Raw genomic sequence first — 23,682 nt, forward strand, 5'->3', positions numbered from 1 at the left:
GGTGAGGAAGGAGAGTAAAAGCACGAAGGGTGATGCCGTGCATATTTTATTTATATGATTGCTTTGGTGAGGACGAGAGCGTAAAGCACGAAGGGTGATGCCGTGTATTTGTTGCTTTCTGATTCTTTGTTGATAACCGAGTTATGTTGTTTCTTTCATTACTTGTTCTTATTTGATTTACTTCGAGGTTATAGATTTCCTTACCCTGTTTGCCTTGTGATTGTTGTTTGGGTGAGGAAGAGCGTAAAGCATGAAGGGTGATGTCGTGTATTGTTTTGGTGAGGACGAGAGTAAAAGTACGATGGGTGATGCCATGCAAATTGTTGATTTTTGATTCTTGTTGACATTCTGGCTTTGTTACTTCTTTATGTTATTGAGGATTTCTATTTGAAACTGTTAGCTCCCCATAGCATGCTCCCCCTCTTAACTGTTTAAATTCTGTATATTTCCTTTTATTGCATATATCTGCACAGGTTGTTTTTGGTAGGTCCTGTCTAGCCTCGTCACTACTTCGCTGGGGTTAGGCCAGACACTTACCAGCACATGGGGTCGATTGTGCTGATGCTACACTCTATGCATCTTTTTGCACAGATCCAGGAGCAGCTTTTGGACCTCAGCAGTAGGATTTGATCGGGAGATGACTTCAGTCCAGAGACACCGAGGTAGCCTTGCTGACGTCCGCAGGCCTGGAGTCTCTCTCTCTCTTTATTCAGTTTGTTATCTTTTGTACCAACAAACAGTTTATAATTTTCTTTCAGACGATTGTATTTAGTAAATCTTAGAAGTTCGTGAGCATTGTGACACCAATCTTGGGTAGAGGATTATGTTAAACTTTCCGCATTTCTATTCAGTTTTTATGTAAGTTAAGACTTCCGCTTGAAATTTTTAATTATGTTGCCTTTATTACATGTTGATAATTATGAAAAAGAATGTGTGTTAAATGGAAGGTAATTTAAGTTGGCTTGCCTAGCTCCTATTAGTAGGTACCATTACGACCCCAAGGGTGGGAAATCCGGGTCGTGACAAGTTGGTATCAGAGCACGAGGTTACTTAGGTCTTACAACTCACGGACAAGCTCGGTAGAGTCTGAGGGATCGATACAGAGACGTCTGTATTTATTCCGCAGAGGCTACTGAGTTCGGAAAACTTCACATATGTTCTTTCTTGCCGTGCGGTTCTGTTTCCCCAATACCGATTGAATTTCTACTCCGTTATTTCGCAGATGGAGAGGACACGCGCTTCCTCATCGACCGTGCAGCAGCCCGAGCCCCCACCAGCAGCTCCTATTAGGGGCAGAGGGCGAGGCCGAGGCAGGGGCAGAGCTCAGCCCCGAGCAACAGTTCCAGAGGTGGAGCCTCATGTTGATTATGATGAGGAGGTTCCAGCTCCAGTAGCTCCGATGGGCCCAGCTCAGGTCCCAGAGGGGTTCATTGCCACCCCAGTTCTTCAGGACGCCCTGGTTCGATTGGTGCGCCTTATGGAGAGTGTCACCCGAACAGGTTTGCTTCTTGTAGCACCAGCCACTTCTCAGGCTGGAGGAGGGGCTCAAACTCCTGTTACACGCACTCCGGAGCAGGTAGCTCCCCAGATTCAGACTCCAGCGGTTCAGCCAGTTGGGGTAGTTCAGCCGGGTGCCATAGCTCAGACCGGCAATGGAGCGACTATGTCCGCCTATGCTTTGTGGAGACTGGATAGGTTCACGAAACTCTTCACTTCTACTTTTGCTGGTGCATCTACTGAGGATCCCCAGGATTATCTAGATAGCTACCACGAGGTTCTCAGAAACATGGGTATTGTTGAGACCAATGGGGTTGATTTTGCTACATTCGCTTGTCTGGATCCGCCAAGACTTGGTGGAGGGATTATTACTTAGCGAGACCAGCCAGATTGCCATCTTTGACTTGGAAGCAGTTTACAGTATTGTTTCTAGAGAAGTTTCTCCCCGTTACTCAGAGAGAGGCCTATCGGAGGCAGTTTGAGCGCCTGCAGCAGGGTTCTATGACTGTTACCCAGTATGAGACCAGGTTCATCGATTTAGCTGACCATGCTCTCATCATAATTCCCACCGAGAGAGAGAGAGGGTGAGAAGGTTTATTGATAGTCTTATTCTATCGATTCGTCTTCAGATGGCCAAGGAGGCCGGGAGCGAGATCATATTTCAGGAGGCGGCCAATGTGGCCCGCAGAGTTGAGATGGTTCTGGCACAAGGAGGTGGTCATGGGTCGGATAAGAGGCCCCGTCATTCAGGCAGATTCAGTGGTACCTCATCTGGAGGTAGAGATTTGTATGGTAGAGGCCATCCTCCTAGGCCCTTTCAGTCAGCTCTCCAGGTATCACATGGTATCTCACATGGTCGTGGTTCTCAGACGCATTATTTAGATCAGCAGTCCTTCAGTGCACTACCAGCTCCCATCAGTGCACCGCCGCTTTAGAGTTCCCGAGGTGGTCATTCAGGGTGACAGGGTCAGCAGTTTCAGCAACCGAGTGCTTGTTACACTTGTGGTGATATGGGTCACATTGCCAGGTTTTGCCCTCGAGCTTCAGGTAGTTCTCAGCAGTAGGGTCCTCGTCTTATGATTCAGGCACCAGTTGCTCTACAGCCTTCCCAGCCAGCTAGAGGCGGGGGTAGAGGACATAGAGGTGGAGGTAGAGGTCATAGAGGTGGAGCTCATACTGCCAGAGGTAAGGGTCAGCCAGTAGCCGATCGTCCCAGGGATGTGATTCAGGAAGGTGAGGCCCAACCCCGATGTTATGCTTTGCCAGCCAGGCCAGAGGCTGAGTCATCTGATGCTGTTATTACAGGTACTATTTTGGTTTGTGATAAAGATGCTTCAGTGCTATTTGACCCCGGATCTACGTATACATATGTGTCGCCCTATTTTGCACCCTACCTGGTTATACCTAGTGAGGCTTTGAGTATTCCTATGGATGTATCTATACCAGTGGGTGATTCTATAGTGGTTGATCAGGTTCATCATTCCTGTGTTGTGGTGTTTAGGGGACTTGAGACTCGTGTTGATTTGTTGCTCTTAGATATGGTGGATTTCGACGTTATATTAGGGATGGATTGGTTGTCCCCGTATCATGCAATCTTGGATTGTCATGCCAAGACTGTGACTTTAGCCTTACCGAATTTGCTCCGTTTAGTGTGGAGAGGGACTCCTGGTCATTCTACCCCGCAGTGTTATTTCGTATGTGAAGGCTCGGCGTATGGTCGAGAAGGGGTGTTTGGCCTACTTGGCTTATGTTCGTAATTCCAGTGCTGAGATTCCCTCTAGTGATTCTATGCCCATGGTTCGTGAGTTTCCTGAGGTTTTCCCATTAGACTTGCCAGGGATGCCACCCGATAGCCAAATCGATGATTTTTGCATCGATTTGGCTCCGGGCACTCAGCCCATTTTTATTCCTCCATATCGCATGGCCCCGCCAGAGTTGAAAGAGCAGTTGCAAGACTTGCTTGAGAAGGGTTTCATTAGACCTAGCGTATCGCCTTAGGGTGCGCCAGTTCTGTTTGTAAAGAAAAAAGATGGCTCGATGAGAATGTGCATTGATTACCGGCAATTGAACAAGGTTACAATTAAGAATAAGTATCCACTACCGAGGATTGATGATTTGTTCGATCAGCTTGAGGGTGCCAAGGTATTTTCAAAGATTGACTTGAGATCTGGCTACCATCAGTTGAGGATTAGGGATCCGATGTCCCTAAGACAACATTCCGCACTCGGTACGGGCATTATAAGTTCTTGGTTATGTCATTTGGGTTGACCAATGCCCCAGCAACCTTTATGAATTTGATGAACCGAGTATTCAGGCCTTATTTGGACTCGTTCGTGATAGTATTCATTGATGATATTTTGATATATTCCCGCAGCCGAGAGGAGCACAAGCAGCATCTTAGAGTGGTTCTTCAGACCTTAAGGGATAGTCAGTTATATGCTAAGTTCTCAAAGTGCGAGTTCTGGTTGAGCTCGGTTGCATCTCTGGGTCATGTTGTATCAGTAGAGGGTATTTAGGTTGATCCAAAGAAGATTGAGGCAGTCAAGAACTGGCCTAGACCAGCATCAGCCACAGAGATTCGGAGTTTCTTGGGGTTAGCAGGTTACTATCGTCGGTTCGTGGAGGGGTTCTCATCTATTGCAGCCCCGATGACCAGGTTGACCCAGAAGGGAGCCCAGTTCAAATGGTCGGACGAGTGTGAGGCGAGCTTTCAGAAGCTTAAGATAGCTCTGACTACGACACCGGTATTGGTTTTGCCCACAGGTTTAGGGCCTTATACAATCTATTGTGATGCATCTCGTATTGGACTTGGTGCAGTGCTGATGCAGGATGGCAAGGTCATTGCCTATGCTTCGAGGCAGTTGAAGGTTCATGAGAAGAACTATCCAGTGCATGATTTGGAGTTGGCAGCCATCGTTCATGCATTGAAGATTTGGAGGCACTATCTGTATGGCGTGGCGTGTGAGGTGTTCACGGGTCATAAGAGTCTTCAGTATTTGTTCAAGAAAAAAGAGTTGAATTTGAGGCAGAGGAGGTGGTTGGAGTTGTTGAAAGATTATGACATCACTATCCTATATCACAGGAAAAGGCCAATATGGTGGCTGATGCCTTGAGTAGGAAGTCAGCCAGTATGGGCAGTCTTGCTTATATTCCGGTCGGCGAGAGACCGCTAGCTTTGGACGTTCAGGATTTGGCCAATCAGTTAGTGAGGTTGGATATTTCTGAGCCTAGTAGAGTATTAGCTAGCATGGTCGCCCGTTCTTCATTATTAGAGCGTATCCGTGATCGACAGTTTGGTGATCCCTATTTGTGTGTCCTTAGGGACACGGTATAGCGTGGAGGTGCCAAGAAGGTTACCTTAGATGCTGATGGAGTTTTGAGATTGCAGGGTCGAGTTTGTGTGCCTAATATGGATGGGCTTCAAGAGTTGATTTTAGAGGAGGCCCATAGCTCCTGGTACTCTATTCATCCGGGCACCGCGAATATGTATCAGGACTTGCGACAACATTGTTGGTGGCGTAGAATGAAGAAGGATATAGTTGCCTATGTGGCTCGGTGTTTGAATTGTCAGCAGGTTAAGTATGAGCATCAAAGGCCTGGTGGTTTATTTCAGAGGATTGAGCTTCCCGAGTGGAAGTGGGAGCATATCACTATGGACTTCGTTGTTGGGCTCCCGCAGACTCGGAGGAAGTTCGACATAGTTTGGGTCATTGTTGATAGGCTGACCAAGTCAGCGCTTTTCATTCCTGTGGCAGTCTCCTATTCATCTGAGAGGTTAGCTGAGATCTATATCCGGGAGATTGTTCGCCTTCATGGTGTGCCGGTATCTATCATTTCGGACTTAGGTACGCAGTTTACCTCGCGTTTCTGGAAAGCAGTCCAGCGAGAGTTAGGCACCCAGGTTGAGTTGAGTACAACATTTTATCCTCAGATGGATGGGCAGTCCGAGCGGACTATTCAGATATTGGAGGATATGCTCTGAGCTTGTGTCATTGACTTTGGAGGTTCATGGGATTAGTTCTTGCCTTTAGCAGAGTTTGCCTACAACAACAGCTACCAGTCGAGTATCCAGATGGCTCTTTATGAGGCTTTGTATGGTAGGCGATGTCGATCTCCGGTTGGATGGTTTGAGCCGGGAGAGGCTCGGTTGTTGGGTACAGATATGGTTCAAGAGGCTTTGGACAAGGTCAGAATCATTCAGGATAGACTTCGTACAGCTCAGTCCAGGCAAAAGAGCTATGCAGATCGAAAGGTTCGAGATGTGGCTTTCATGGTTGGTGAGCGGGTATTGCTCTGAGTGTCGCCTATGAAGGGCGTGATGAGATTTGGGAAGAAGGAAAAGCTTAGCCCTAGGTTCATTGGTCCATTTGAGATTCTTGATCGAGTGGGAGAGGTGGCTTATAGACTTGCATTGCCACCGAGCTTATCAGCCGTACATCCAGTGTTTCATGTGTCCATGCTTCGGAAATATCATGGTGATCCATCCCACGAGTTAGATTTTAGCACTGTCCAGTTGGACAAGGACTTAGCTTATGAGGAGGAGCCGGTAGCTATTCTAGACCAGCAGGTTCGCCAGTTGAGGTCGAAGAGTTTTCCTTCGGTTCGTGTTCAGTGGAGAGGTCAGCCTCATGAGGCATCGACCTGGGAGTCCGAGTCAGATATGCGGGACCGTTATCCTCACCTTTTCCCCGACTCAGGTACTTCCTTCTTATGTCCGTTCGAGGACGAACGGTTATTTTAGAGGTGGAGAATGTGACGACCCAAAGGGTCATCACCGGTTTTATCCCTTTTTCTGTGCTTCCGAGGCCTTAAAAACCTCACTTTTAGTTTCCTCGATTTGCGTGCACAGTTCGGGCGCGTAGCCGGAAAAGCTTATGTGTTAAATTATGTGAAATTTGATAAATTATGGCTTTAAAATGGTTAAAGTTGACTTTGATCAATATTTTGGGTAAACGGACCCGGACCCATGATTTGACGGTCCCAGAGTGTCCGTAGAAAAATATGGGACTCGGGCGTATGCCCGGAATCGAAATCCGAGGTCCCGAGCCCGAGAAATAAATTTTTAAAAGAAATTGTTTTCTGAAATTTAATATGAAAATTTGAAATAAAAATGAATTAGAAAGCATTAGTATCGGGCCTGTATTTTGGTTCCGGTGCCTGGTACAGGTCTTATATGTGGTTTAAGCGCTTTCTGTGAAATTTGGTTGAAATCGGACGTCGTTTGACATGATTCGGACTTGAATTCCTAAATTTGAAACTTGATGAAGTTTGAGAAAAAACTCTTGATTTTGAGGTTTGATTCATTGTTTTTGAAGTTATTTAGGCGATTTGATCGCACAGATAAGTTCATATGGTGTTGTTGAGTTAGTGCATGTGTTTGGTTAGGAGCCTCGAGGGCTCGGGTGTGTTTCGGATGTGTTTCGGAATTGTTTTAGACTTAGAAAAATTGCAGAACTGCTGTCTGCTGGTGTCCAGTCTTTTGTGCTATGCGATCGCATATCTATGTCCGCGATCGCATAGTGTAAATTTTCAGGGTTTTAGTTTGTTCTATGCGATCGCATAGTTCCTCCCGCGATCGCATAGTGTTAGCCTGAGAGGTCCTATATTTTGCTCTACGCGATCGCATTATTTCCTCTGCGATCGCAGTGTGTTAGCCAGCCTTCACTATTTCCTTTATGCGATCGCATAGTGTCATTAGTGATCGCAGAGCCCTGTCTCATTTACTCTATGCGATCGCACTCCTTTGTCTATGATCGCATAGGCTAAATTCGCCCAGTTAAATTTTAAAATCCAGAACAGTAGCCTTACGGGATTCTTAAAAAATTTCACAAACTCTTTCTTCTCCAAAGTTCTAGGGCGATCTTTGAAGCATTCTTTCACCATAAACTCTTGGGTTAGTAATCTTTAACTTATTCTCTTCCATTTTCATCAACATCTACTGAATTTCTTGGCCTAAAACATGTAATTTAGGGTAGAAATTGGGGGAGTGGGGGTAGAGTTAGGGATTTTTACTATTTCTTGATTTGGACCTCGTTTTGGAGTCGAATTTGAAAACAAATTATATATTCGGGCTCGTGGATGAATGGGTGATATGAATTTGGTCTGAACCTCGTGTTTGGACCATGTGGGCCCGGGGTCGAATTTTGGTATTTTTGGAAGAATGCTAGGAACTTCATATCTAAGCTATGAGATTTTGTTATAGAGTCTTTATTGATATTATTGAATTAATTATGCCTAGATATCGTTGTTTTGGAGTCGGATTATAAAGGAAAGGCGGTATTTGAGGGTTGGTTGCTATTCTTTGGACCGAGGTAAGTGTTTGTTCTAACTTTGGCTTGAGGGAATAGGATTAGAGTGTTGTTTGCTATTTGCTAATTGTTGAGTATGGTATATAGTCATGGTGACGAGTATCTATACACCAGAGTCTAGCATGACCATGAGTCTTATTTGTGTTTATTCGGATTTTGTGATACCTCTTCCTTTTTAAATTGATAAATTTCATATAATGTGAAGAGTTTGAGGAAGAATTATGATTTGTACATTCTTGGAGCATTGGCTCGAGTATATCATAAAGCGTGAAAGTATATGAAATGATTGAACCCCTTTGGAGCGTTGGCTCAGGTGGTAAAGTGAGATAAGAGGTAAAAGTGAAAGAAAGAGAAAGAATTATTGAATTGCTCCCTTGCCGGGATACTTGTTGCTTTGTTGACTATCTCCCTTGCCGGGATGCTGCGATTATTAATATTGTTCCCTTGTTGGGGTTTTAACTGCTTAATTGTGCTCCCTTGCTGGGAGTTAGCTGTTTATTTGTATTCCCTTGCCGGGATTTCTATCATTATTTATTTACTCCCTTGCCCCTTGTTTGTGATTGTTGCTTGGGTGAGGAAGAGTGTTAAAGCACGAAGGGTGATGCCGTGCCGCACGATGTACCATTTCGTGCCGATTTTATTGATTATATGGTGAGGAAAGAGAGTAAAAGCACGAAGGGTGATGCCGTGCATATTTTATTTATGATTGCTTTGGTGAGGACGAGAGCGTAAAGCACGAAGGGTGATGTCGTGTATTTGTTGCTTTCTGATTCTTTGTTGATAACCGAGTTATGTTGTTTCTTTCATTACTTGTTCTTATTTGATTTACTTCGAGGTTATAGATTTCCTTACCCTGTTTGCCTTGTGATTGTTGTTTGGGTGAGGAAGAGCGTAAAGCATAAAGGGTGATGCCGTGTACTGTTTCGGTGAGGACGAGAGTAAAAGCACGATGGGTGATGCCATGCAAATTGTTGATTTTTGATTCTTGTTGACATTCTGGCTTTGTTACTTCTTTATGTTATTGAGGATTTCTATTTGAAACTGTTAGCTCCCCATAGCATGCTCCCCCTCTTAACTGTTTAAATTCTGTATATTTCCTTTTATTGCATATATTTGCACAGGTTGTTTTTGGTAGGTCATGTCTAGCTTCGTCACTACTTCGCCGGGGTTAGGCCAGGCACTTACCAGCACATGGGGTCGGTTGTGCTGATGCTACACTCTGTGCATCTTTTTGCACAGATCTAGGAGTAACTTTTGGACCTCAGCAGTAGGATTTGATCGGGAGCTGACTTCAGTCCAGAGACACCGATGTAGCTTTGCTGACATCCGCAGGCCCAGAGTCTCTCTCTCTCTTTATTCAGTTTGTTATCTTTTATACCGAAACAAACAGTTTATAATTTTCTTTCAGACGATTGTATTTAGTAAATCTTAGAAGTTCGTGAGCATTGTGACACCAATCTTGGGTAGAGGATTATGTTAAACTTTCCGCATTTCTATTCAGTTTTTATATAAGTTAAGACTTCCGCTTGAAATTTTTAATTATGTTGCCTTTATTACATGTTGATAATTATGGAAAAGAATGTGTGTTAAATGGAAGGTAATTTAAGTTGGCTTGCCTAGCTCCTATTAGTAGGCGCCATCACGACCCCGAGGGTGGAAAATTCGGGTCGTGACAGGTAAGATTTACGTACATCTTACTCTCTCAAGACTCCATTTGTGGGATTACACTAGCCATGTTATTGTTGTTATTATTTTAGTATTAGGGTGTTTAAGTTATTGGTTAATAGTTATACATTGTTACCTTCCTAAAAAAATATTATATTTGAGTGTTGTTATTGTTAGCTTTTGAATTAGTATGGTCAGGTTTTAATTTGTGTGATTGGAATTATTTTTATTTATAATAAGATGATGAATAACGGTGGTAGATTTGTAATGCATTAACTTGCAATATAAGTTTTTGAAATGCAGAAAATGCAAAAAGTCATCAAGAATGTTTCATTCTTCTTTTATATTTTTATGCTATTAGTTGAACAAATTTAGTGGCGGCATAATCATAATATAATAGAAGTTCATATAATATGTATTTGCTTAATCCTGTTGAACACTTGCCTGGCGATATGCTTAAGACCAAGTACATTATCTCGGTTGCCCTTCTCACGTGAAAAATGTACACAATCTTTTTAACGTCTATTTGTGTCTTTTATGCAAAGGTACGTTCTCTTTCTTTTTTCTTTAATTTGTTTAAAAGTTCAACGGCAATAATAGTTTATCCTTTTTCAAAGTTTTTGTCGGGATACATTAATTAAGGAGAGAGGTAAAGAGATGGACGAGAAGATTTTGCGGAGTAAATAGATAAATAAACGGATTTTGATTACAGTTGTATTCATTCAACATGAAAAAAGAAATTGATTCTTCTGTATTAGAATTTTGAAATTCGTCTTGGTAATAGAAGTTCTAAATTTGAAATAAGAGTTCTCGTAGCTGACTGCTTTCACGAGCCAACAAATTTCAGAACAAAAATGAAAATATTTTTTTCATTTCATTTGAACTGTAAACATTATATTTTATTTAGCCTAAATTGTTATGCATGTACTTATTTACTGAAATTTGAGTGCTAAAATGAATGACTGTAATATTAAACGATATGCTATACAAGAGATAATATATTTTTAATTTTATACAATTATTGTGGTTTCCATACAAAATTCTCAAGTCAACAAATTTGTATACTTCTTTCTCTTATTGATTGTGTTGTCTTACGATCGACACGTATTCGGATTTTATAAAGGCTTAATCTTGATCAAGAAAATTAATTTTTTTTCAAATAATATTTAGTAGTAGATGTTAGTATTATTTTTTAGCATTGTCTTTTGTAGGTTTTGTCCTTATGGGTTAGTGGTTTTAGCAATTCATGATGAAGTGAAGTGTTATGAAATTTGCAAAGATGACAAAATTAGAGAGGCTTCGATATGATTTCTTATATTTTCTTCTTTCTTTGTGTATCGTTTTGGCTTTTACTTTGTTAAAGATAATATCAATTCATAATTTTTTGGTTCAGGAAACTCTAATGGACACTGCAAAAATAAAGCTTTTATAGGTATGAATGGAGATCAGATCTTCAACAAGACTCTCATCTTTTCCTAGATGTCTTTCATTTAGTTTCTTTTAGGATATGTTCATCCTAAATTCTATTATTTAATGTATGAAAGTTTTAATTTTGCGAAGATTTGTGAAAGATGGGCCATTTCAAGGATCTGGAGTTTAAAATTATGCAATTTATGTCAGAAAAAGATGTTCAAGTTCTTCACATTAGAGGTACATTGTGTAATTTTCAAGTTGTCATGTGTAGAAAGGTAACGTGTAATAGGTTAGAGTTTGGGATAATAGTTGGATTCTCAACCTCCCCCCTCTTAGAACTCTAATAAATGGCCCCCTCAATGCTAATGAGGATCACATGCTAGTAAGTGATATTCTTGTTGATCACAAATGGAATCTGGACAAACTCTCCTTTTTCTATACCTATTGACATTCGAAATGCTATTCTAAGCACACATATAAGTTCCTCAACCTTTGCTAAATATAGAGCCTACTGGAAACTCTCCAATAATGGTGTCTTTAGTATAAAGTCTACTATCGAAATCCTAGCTCCTCTTAAAGCTCCCCACATGAACACCTCGTGGGTTTGGAAACTCAAAATTCCTAGGAAAATTTGCTACTTTCTTTGGCTTTGCCATCATAAGAAACTTCCTAGTAGATCCTACCTCATGCACATAGGTCTTAATATAGATGATGTGTGCCCAGCCTGTAGAAAAAATAAGGAAGACATTCATCACATCTTTCTAAACTGTCACATTGCCAAAAATTCTGGGTTGACCTAGGCATCACTCCCCCATCCTCAACAGATGGGCACTGGTTAGAATCCATTAGACTACTAAATCCTTCATTATCGTTCAAATCCCTAAAGTGGAAAGATATCTACCCTTTCTGCCTTTGGAATATTTAGCTCAACCGCAATAACAACAACATTAATAATATTTTCAATGGGGTCTCAGTCACACTGACTCTCAACAAAGCTGTTGAATTCAAATACCTCACTGGTTACAACCATACTCCGTTAAATACCATTATTATTCCTATCAAATGGCAAAAACCCCTAAGGACTTTTATAAGCTTAATTGCGACAGTGCTTACACAAATAACACCAGCATTGGTGGCTTGGGAGGAGTCCTTCGTAACAGTCATGGCACATGGATAGTGGAATACCAAAAATTAACTAATGTCATTGGCAACACTCATGCGGAACTTCTGGCACTAGAAACAGGTCTCAAAGTGGCGGTCCAATTCAGGCTTCATCCTATGGAAATAGAAACAGATTCCACTGAGGTAATATCTCTCTTTGATAAAGACCACCAAGTTTATGATCACCTTATCTCCTCATGCAGGTGGTTAATGGCACAGCTGGGAGCAACAATGCTCAGGCATAACTTCCGTGAAGCAAACTCTGTAGCTCATCTTTTGGCAAAAAATAGTAAGAAGCTAAAGTCTATGAATAAAACAATCATTCATCATGCACCTACCTAGGAGGTGGAGGCAGTTTTGAAGAATGATGCTGTGGAAAGACAGTACTTTAGTTCTATTTCGGAAGAAGTTTGTAATAGTTTGGCTAGTATGGGAAATGTAAATGCCATGCAAAATTCTAGTACTTTTGTAAGCTCTATCAGTTTCGATCCCAATGGGATGGATGATAGATCCCTATGTAATGTTACTTAGTTTATAATAAAGTTTCATATTTACAACCAAAAAAAAGAAAGGTAACGTGTAATGACTATACTTTTTAGAAGTAATTTATGTGTAATTTCATATGGCTCATCAACTACATCAAATTTAAAAAGTTTATCTACTTAATAATCTTACAGATGAAGAACAAATTTGTAATACTTACACCAAACAATAGTCATATTATAAGTGCATGAATTAGTTGAATTATTCTTTTTGCAACAACTGATTAGCTTTCACTTTAAGATTTCTTCATAGAGTTGGTTACCAAAATTTTTAACATTAAGCATGAATCAATTCAAATTCGTATTTCACCAAGGTTTTTTTCAAAAGAACTAGGATTGTTATCTCATTATTGTAGAATTCAAAGTTCTTAATTAGATTTTAAATATCATATTATTTAAATTATAGGTAACTAACTGAAAAAAATAATCATCGATAAATAGGAAAAATACACAAACAGGAGATAGAAATAATGGCAATGTTGTATTTTAATTTTTTTTTTTAAAAAGATGAAGTAAATAGCACAAATAAATATTATTGATTACTGATAAATGATCATGGAAATTTACTGAAACAGTACAATTCAATATGTTCAAATAAATTCGATCACAATTTAATATTCTTTGATACGATCCGCGTATCACGCGAGTACGGATACTAGTAAACTTTTAATAGAAAGACTTTTATATTTGAAATTGTTTACATGTAAATAGCATATACACCTCACCTAATAATCTAAAAGGAATAATCTATATAGGTTACCCACTTATTAAGGATATCTTTTGACTGTAAGTTTATTTTTCCTGCAGACAAAAATTAAATATTATGGTGCTAAATACTGGACAATAATTTCAAATTAAATTATAAAATCAAATATGATGATATAGGAATAACAAAGATTAATTAAGAGATTCTTTTAGAGAAGAATTTTGTCACGACCCAATCCCGGAACCCGGTCGTGATGGCGCCTCTCGCGGAGACAAGGCCAGCCAGAACAAAACGGAACACCTCATTTAAACAGTTAATTATCATAAACAATAGTAACTTATAATATAATATTCATAAATTGCGGAATTTAACGATAATAACATCAGGAACCATCCCGACACAGCCCAAACCGGGGTGTCACAAGTCATGAGCTACTACAGAATCTGCTATAGTTCTACAAAGTACGGAATCTGATACAACAGTCTGAAGAAAAAATAAATGATAGAGGATAAGAGAGAGACAAGGGGCTGCGGACGTCAACAACTACCTCGTAACTCCAAATCACTGCCTAGCCTGGAAGGAATCAACGCTCAGGTGCGGACTCTGCTATACCTGAATCTGCACACACGATGCAGGGAGTAATGTGAGTCCTCCAACTCAGTGAGTAATAATTATAAATAATGGCTGAGAGTATGAAAACACGTAAAGGCACAAAGCAATTCCATATCAAGCAGTAAAATCACTTAAAGCAGTAAATCAGTGAAGAATCAAATGATATTCCTTTTTAAAACAAGTAAAACATGTAATTTAACAGGTAATTAACAAGTAGAAATCTGCCCCTCGGGCACAGTATCAATCACTCAGCATAGTATCAGCCCCTCGGGCTCACTCTCAGTACAGTATCAGCCCCTCGGACTACCTCACAATCACTCAGCATAATGGTCAGCCATTGTTACCTGACCAAATTTCATCATACAGTGTCATTGTTACCACTGTTTCAAATTACATGGGTACCTGCGCTCACTGTGGGTGTGCAGACTCCGGAGGGGCCCCTTACGGCCCAAACGCTAAATCAAGCCACCTCGTGGCATCATCACTCAGCATATCCTCACATCACTCAATCCACCACATGACATAAATAGTATCTCAGGCCCTCGGCCTCATATCACTCAGCATATCCTCACATATTGCCCTCGGCCTCACTCAGTCCAGAAATCATCATAAGCCCCTTGGGCATTAGTAAAACAGTAGTTCTCAGCCCAAAACATGATGTAGAAATATCATTTAAGTTTCAAATCTAAGTAAAAGTGGCTGAGTTTGTAAAACAGTAGATATCAACAGGACTGAGTTCAAATAATAAGTCAAGCAGTAAGGAAACAGTAATAAAAATCCCCAAAGGGTTCAAATAGTTGGCACGAAGCCCAAATATGACAATCAACCCAAAATGATGATGATAACAAATGAATTTCAGTCAAATATTCGGTAAAATCATCAATCGGGATGGACCAAGTCACAATCCCCAGTAGTGAAAGACCCCACGCTCATCATCCAGCGCATATCTTGCCTCAATATAGCACTACGATGTGCAATCTGGGGTTTCAAACCCTCAGGACATCATTTACAAAGATTACTCACCTCGAACTGGCTAATTCTCTAGCTCGTGACGCCCTTTGCCCCTCGAATTGGCCTCCACGCGCGTCGAATCTATCTAAAATCAGAACAGATATGTCACAATATGCTAAGGGAACAAAGCTCAAGCGAAAGCATTTGAAAAAATATCAAAAATACCGAAATTAGCAAAACCCGAGCCCCGGGCCCACGTCTCGGAATCTGGTAAAATTTACATTTCCAAATCCTCATACCCTCACGAGTATAACCATACAAAAATCATCCAATTTCGATACCATTTGGTCCTTCAAATCATTGTTTTATATTTTTGAAAGGTTTCACAATTTTCTTCCCAAATTCCATCACAAATCACGAATTAAATGATGAATTCTGTGATAGATTCATGTATTCTAGTCAAATCTAAGTTAAAATCACTTACCCCGATGAATTTCTTGAAAAACCTTCGAAAAATCGCCAAAATCCGAGCTCTCTAGGTCAAAATATTAAATAAAATCCAAAACCTCATATTTATAGGTACTCCTCAGGTTTCAGTTACCGCGGGCCGCACCAAAACTCACGTGGTCCGCGCAAGCCAGTGCGGTCCGTGCAAAGGCAGCCGCGACCGCGCAGGCCTCCCTCTGCAGTGACAAGCTTTAATGATTTGGCCATAACCTTTACTACAGATGTCCAAATTATGATATCATTACATTTCTGAATACTAGACACGAAGGGCTACAACTTTCATTTTTGAATCACCTCAAAATTCCATGTAGATCAAAAGATATGAGCTTCCGAAGTAGGACCAGCGGGCGGGTTCTTCACCGCGGCCGCGCCCACTTTTGTGCGGTCCGCGCGATGCCTACCGCGCCCGCGCCCGCTTTTGTGCGGTCCGCACAGCACTCACCGCGGGCGAACTCATTTTTGTGCGGACCGCGTGAGTGAGTTCTGGGGCCTGCAACCCCTGTAGACCTGCTACAGCTATGATTTTTGCAATAAAACATCCCGGAACCTACCCGGAACTCCCGGAACTTCAAACCAATTGTACCAACACATCTCATGACGTCGTTCAAACTTGCTCAAAACTTCGGAATGCTCACAACAATATCAAATCACCAATTTAACATAGGATTCAGGCCTAAGAACTCTTAAATTATGCTTTCGATCAAAAGGTCTATCAAATCTCGTCCGAATGACCTGGAATTTTGCACACACATCCTAAATGACACAATGAAGCTACTGCAACTGTTGAAATTCCATTCCGACCCCTATATCAAAATCTCGCCTATCAACCGGAATTTGCCAAAATATCAATTTTGCCAATTCAAGCCTAAATCTTCTCTACAACTCCAAAACCCATTCTGATCGCGCTCCTAAGTCACAAATCACCTCCCGAAGCTAACCGAACCATCGAAACTCACTTCCGATCCTTCTAACACATAAGTCAACATCCGGTTGACTTTTTTCAACTTAAGCCTTCTTAAAAGAGACTAAGTGTCTCATTTCTTACCAAATCCTCTCCGAACTCGAACTAATAAACTCGATCACATAAAACACGGATAACGAAGCGTAAAGAAGCTGAAATTGGGGAAATGGAGCGGTAACTCATGAGATGACTGGCCGGGTCGTCACATCCTCCCCAACTTAAACAAATGTTCGTCCTCGAACGAGTCAAGAAACATACTTGAAGCCTCAAACAGATGAGGATATCTGCTCTGTATCTCCCGCTCGGTCTCCCAGGTAGCCTCCTCCACGGGCCGACCTCTCCACTGCACCTTCACTGAAGCTATATCCTTTGACCTCAACTTCCAAACCTGGCGACCCAAAATAGCTACTGGCTCCACATCAAAGGTCAAATCATCATCCAACTGAACCGTGCTATAGTCCAAAACATGAGACGGATTCCCACTATACTTCCAGAGCATAGAAACATGAAATACCGGATGCACACTCGACAGGCTGGGTGGCAAAGCAAGCTCATAAGCCACCTCCCCAATCCTCCGAAGCACCTCAAAAGGCCCAATGAACCGAGGACTCAACTTGCCTTTCTTCCCAAATCTCATAACACCCTTCATGGGCGAAACCTTCAGCAAGACCTTCTCACCGACCATGTAGGACACATCTCGAACCTTCCGGTCCGCATAACTCTTCTGACATGACTACGTTGTACGAAGCCTCTCCTGAATCACCTTTACCTTCTCTAAGGCATCCTGAACCAAATCTGTCCCCAATAGTCTAGCATCGCCGGGCTCGAACCAACCAACCGGAGATCTACACCGCCTCCCATACAAAGCCTCATATGGAGCCATCTGAATACTCGACTGGTAGCTATTGTTGTAAGCAAACTCTGCAAGTGGTAGAAACCTATCCCATGAACCTCCAAAGTCAATAACACAAGCGTGCAACATGTCCTCCAATATTTGAATAGTACGCTCGGACTGTCCGTCCGTCTGAGGATGAAACGCCGTGCTCAACTCTACTTGAGTACCCAACTCTCTTTGTACGGCTCTCCAAAACTGCAAAGTAAACTGGGTACCTCTATCTGAGATGATGGAAACAGGAATGCCATGCAACCGAACAATATCCCGAATATAAATTCCTGCCAACTGCTCTGAAGAATAGGTACTACACATAGGAATGAAGTGCGCAGACTTGGTCAGCCGATCCACAATCACCCAAATAGCATCGAACTTCTTCAAAGTCTGAGGAAGACCAACCACAAAGTCCATAATGATTCTCTCCCACTTCCACTCGGGAATAACCATCCGCTGAAATAAGCCACCCGGTCTCTGATGCTCATACTTTACCTGCTGACAGTTGAGACACTGAGCTACAAATCCCACAATATCTTTCTTTATTCTTCTCCACCAATAGTGCTGCCTCAAATCCTGATACACCTTCGCGACACCCGGATGAATAGGATACCGCGAGCTATGGGCCTCCTCCAGAATCAGCTCTCTAAGCCCATCCACATTGGGCACACAAATCCAGCCATGCATCCTCAACACACCATCATCACCGGTGGTCACATCTCTGGCATCATTATGCTGGACTCTGTCCTTAAGGACAAGCAAATGCAGATCATCATACTGGCGCTCTCTGATGCGATCATATAACGAAGACCGAGAAACCACACAAGCCAACACCCGATTGGGCTCTGAAATATCCACCTCACGAACCGATTGGCCAAGGCATGAATATCAACTGCAAGGGGTCTCTCCCCAACTGGAATATATGCCAAACTCCTCATACTCACTGCCTTTCGGCTCAAAGCATCGGCCACCACATTGACCTTTCCTGGATGGTACAATATAGTGATATCATAATCCTTAAGCAACTCCAACCACCTCCACTGCCTCAAATTAAGATCCTTTTGCTTGAACAAATGCTGAAGACAACGATGATCAGTGAACACCTCACAAGATACGCCATAACAAGTAATGCCTCCAAATCTTCAATGCGTGAACTATGGCAGCCAACTCCAAATCATGAACAGGGTAGTTCTTCTCATGGGGCTTCAACTGCCGAGAATCATAAGCAATAACTCTACCCTCTTGCATCAACATACAACCAATCCCAACTCTTGAAGCATCACAATACACAGTATATGAACCTGAAGCTGATGCAAAACTAATACTGGAGCTGTGGTCAAGGCTGTCTTGAGATTCTGAAAGCTCTCCTCACACTCGTCCGACCATATGAATGGAGCACCCTTCTGAGTCAACTTGGTCAAGGGCGATGCAATGGATGAAAATCCCTGAACAAACCAGCAATAATAGCCTGCTAACCCAAGAAAGCTACGAATCTCTGTGACTGAGGATGGTCTGGGCCAACTCTGAACCGCCTCTATCTTCTTCGGATCAACCTGTATACCCTCGCCGGACATCACGTACCCCAAGAAAGCCACTGAACTGAGCCAAAACTCACACTTGGAGAATTTTGCATAAAGCTTCTCCTCCCTCAGTCTCTACAACACAACTCTCAAATTCTCCGCGTGCTCCTCCTAACTACGCGAGTACACCAGAATATCATCAATGAATACAATAACGAACGAATCTAGATAGAGCTGAAATACACTGTTCATCAAATGCATGAATGCTGCTGGGGCATTGGTTAGCCCGAAGGACATAACAAGAAACTCATAATGACCATATCTGGTCCTAAAAGCAGTCTTAAGAATATCTGAATCCCTGATCTTCAACTGGTGATAACCCGAACAGATATCAATCTTGGAGAACACCCTCGCTCCCTGAAGCTGATCAAATAAATCATCAATGCGAGGCAAATGATACTTGTTCTTGATTGTTACTTTGTTCAATTGCCTATAATCAATGCACATTTTCATTGTGCCATCCTTCTTCTTCACAAACAAAATTGGTGCACCCCAAAGGGACACACTAGGACGAATGAACCCCTTATCTAGGAGTTCCTGAAGCTATTCTTTCAATTCCTTCAACTCTGCTGGTGCCATACGATATGGCGGAATAGAAATGGGCTGAGTTACTAGCACCAGGTCAATACCAAAATCAATATCCCTGTCCGGTGGCATGCCCGGCAGGTCTGCAGGAAGAACATCGGGAAAATCCCTCACAACTGGGACAGAATCAATACTAGGAGTCTCAGCTCCAACATCCCTCACAAATGCTAGATATGAAAGGCAACCCTTCCCAACCATACGTTGGGCCTTCAAGAAAGAGATCACTCTACTAGGGATATAATCAGTCACACCACGCCACTCGATCCGCGGTACACCCGGCATAGCCAAAGTGACTGTCTTAGCATGACAGTATAGAATAGCACGACACGGAGATAGCCAATCCATGCCTAAAATGACATCAAAATCCACCATGCTCAATAGCAACAGATCCACTCGGGTCTCCAGACCCCCAATAGTCACCACACATGACCGGTACACACGGTCTACAATAACAGTATCGCCCACTGGGGTAGATACATGAACAGGTAAAACAAGAAACTCATGGGGCATACCCAAATAACGAGCAAAGTATGATGACACATAAGAAAAGGTGGAACCGGGATCAAATAATACAGAGGCATCTCTGTGGTAGACTAAAACAATACCTGTAATGACAACATCTGAAGCAATAGCATCTGGCCTGCCAAGAAGTGCATAGAAACGGGCGTGACCGCCACCTGATCGACCTCCCCCTCTGGGGCGACCCTTAGCTGCATGAACTCCACCCCTAGCTGGCTGGGCGGGTGGTGAGGTAACTGGAGCAGAAGTCGAAGGCTGACCCCTCTGCTGAGATGAACTAGCCATACGACGAGGACACTGCCTCCACACATGTCCAAACTCTCCACACTTATAACAACTCCCAAGTGCTGGAAAAGGGGACTGAAGGGAACCCCTCACACCGGAGTGACCAGCTGATGCACTCGGCATAAAAGAACCCTGAGCTGATGGGGCACGAGATGAACTCTGGGCTGGAAGGGCACTGAGTGATGACTGGCCCCGCTGAGATCCATGATGACCATGACCCGAAGATGCCCCGCGATACTCTGGGCGGGCTGACTGAGCATGCCTGAAAGAACGACCTCTACCATGCTGAAACTGGCCCCTCGAAGAAGCACCACTATAACTGCCAGATCCTTGAGGCTTCTTGGCCTCCCTCTCCTCTCGATCCTGACGGCGAACCGTCTCAATCTCGCGAGCGATATCGACCACCTCCTTGAATGTAGCAGCCAACACCCTCTCTCGGGTCATAAAAATACGGAGGTGATAGTTAAGGCCATCAACAAATCTCCTGATCCTCTCACGATCTGTCGGAACCATCCAAATGGCATGACGAGCCAACTCAGAAAACCTCGACTCATACTGTGACACAGTCATATCCCCCTGTCGCAACCACTCAAACTGACTACGCAGCTCCTCTCTGCGGGACTGCGGCACATACTTCTCCAAGAAGAGAGTGGAGAACTGCTGCCAAGTAAGGGGCGCTGCTCCAACCGGCCTACGCCTCTCATACACCTCCCACCATGTGAAGGCAGCCCTAGTAAACTGAAAGGTGGTAAATGCCACACCATTAGTCTCAAGAATCCCTGCTGTACGGAGCATCCACTGACACTTATCAAGAAAACCCTGGGCATCCTCGCCCTCGGTACCATTGAATGACGGAGGCTGGAGTCTACCAAACCTCTCAAGACGACGTTGCTCATCATCCGGCATAACTGGCACAATAAACTCCTGAGCTGGTGCAACCGGCTGAGATGGAGGTGCCCCTGGTGTCTGTAGTCCCTACACTACTTGCTCAGGTGTGCGAGCAGCAGGGGTATGATTGCCTCCCCCGGCCTGTGAAGTAGCTGCTATTGTAGTGGCTGAAACTGCCTGAGCCAGGCCAGTGCAAACTGATAAGATCTGTGCTAAGGCCTCTTGAAGACCCGGAACCATGATAGGCACAACTGGTGCCTAAACTGGTGATGCTGGAGCATCCATAGCGGGAGCCTGATCCGGAGCCGGGGCAGCCGGTGCATCAACAGGTGCTGCCCTCGTTGCTCTGCCTCTGCCACGTCCACGACCTCTGGTGGCCTCAGTGGGTGGCACTGGTGGTCGTCCACCTCATCCGGTATCTCGCGTCCTCACCATCTGTGAGAGAATGGAATATCAGAAGTTTAGTACTCGGACCAACAAGTTCGCACGACAAGAGTTTCAAGAATATGAAATTTTTCCTAAAGGTTCTGCAGCCTCTCGAGGATAAATACAGACGTCTCCGTACCGATCCGCGAGACTCTACTAAACCTGCTCATGACTCGTGAGACCTAAGTAACCTAGGCTCTGATACCAACTTGTCACGACACAATCCCCGAACCCGGTCGTGATGGCGTCTCTCGCGGAGCCAAGGTCATCCAGACCAAAACGGAACACCTCTTTTAAACAGTTAATCATCATAAACAATAGTAACTTATAATATAATATTCATAAATTGCGGAAATTAACGATAATAACAGCAGGAAACATCCCGACACAGCCCAAACCGAGGTGTCACAAGTCATGAGCTACTACAGAATCTGCTATAGGTCTACAAAGTACGTAATCCGATACAACTGTCTGAAGAAAACATAAATTATAGAGGATAAGAGAGAGACAAGGGGCTGCAGACGTCAACAACTACCTCGTAACTCCAAATCACTGCCTAGCCTGGAAGGAATCAACGCTCAGGTGCGGACTCTGCTATACCTGAATCTGCACACACGGTGCAGGGAGTAATGTGAGTACTCCGACTCAGTGAGTAATAATTACAAATAATGGCAGAGTGTATGAAAATACGTAAAGGCACAAAGCAATTCCATATCAAGCAGTAAAATCACTTAAAGCAGTAAATCAGTGAAGAATCAAATGATATTCCTTTTTAAAACAAGTAAAACAGGTAATTTAATAGGTAATTAACAAGTAAAAATCCGCCCCTCGGGCACAGTATCAATCGCTAAGCATAGTATCAGCCCCTCGGGCTCACTCTCAGTACAGTATCAGCCCCTCGGGCTACCTCACAATCACTCAGCATAATGGTCAGCCATTATTACCTGACCAAATTTCATCTTACAGTGTCATTGTTACCACTGTTTCAAATCACATGGGTACCCGCGCTCACTGTGGGTAAGCAGACTCCGGATGGGCCCCTTACGGCCCAAACGCTAAATCAAGCCACCTCGTGGCATCATCACAAAGCATATCCTCATATCACTCAATCCACCACATGGCATAAATAGTATCTCAGGCCCTCGGCCTCATATCACTCAGCATATCCTCACATATGGCCCTCGGCCTCACTCAGTCCAGAAATCATCATAAGCCCCTTGGGCATTAGTAAAACAGTAGTTCTCAGCCCAAAACATGATGTAGAAATATCATTTAAGTTTCAAATCTGAGTAAAAGTGGCTGAGTTTGTAAAACAGTAGATATCAACAGGACTGAGTTCAAATAATAAGTCAAGCAGTAAGGAAACAGTGATAAAAATCCCCGAAGGGTTCAAATAGTTGGCACGAAGCCCAAATATGGCAATCAACCCAAAATGATGATGATAACAAATGAATTTCAATCAAATATTCAGTAAAATCATCAATCGGGATGGACCAAGTCACAATCCCCAGTAGTGAAAGACCCCACGCTCATCATCCAGCGCGTATCTTGCCTCAATATAGCACTACGATGTGCAATCCGGGGTTTCAAACCCTCAGGACATCATTTACAACCATTACTCACCTCGAATTGGCTAATTCTCTAGCTCGCGACGCCCTTTGCCCCTCGAATTGGCCTCCACGCTCGTCGAATCTATCTAAAATCAGAACAGATATGTCACAATATGCTAAGGGAACAAAGCTCAAGCGAAAGCATTTGAAAAAATATCAAAAAAACCGAAATTAGCAAAACCCGAGCCCCGGGCCCACGTCTCGGAATCGGGTAAAATTTACATTTCCGAATCCTCATAACTTTACGAGTCTAACCATACAAAAATTATCCAATTCCGATACCATTTGGTCCTTCAAATTATCGTTTTATATTTTTGAAAGGTTTCACAATTTTCTTCCCAAATTCCATCTCAAATCACGAATTAAATGATGAATTCTGTGATAGATTCATGTATTCTAGTCAAATCTGAGTTAAAATCACTTACCCCGATGAATTTCTTGAAAAACCTTCGAAAAATCGCCAAAATCCGAGCTCTCTAGGTTAAAATATTAAATAAAACCCAAAACCTCGTATTTATAGGTACTACTCAGGTTTCAGTTACCACGGGCCGCACCAAAACTCACGCGGTCTGCGCAAGCC

Source organism: Nicotiana sylvestris, chromosome 6 (assembly GCF_000393655.2).
Source record: "Nicotiana sylvestris chromosome 6, ASM39365v2, whole genome shotgun sequence".
In the NCBI taxonomy this organism is placed as follows: Eukaryota; Viridiplantae; Streptophyta; class Magnoliopsida; order Solanales; family Solanaceae; genus Nicotiana; species Nicotiana sylvestris.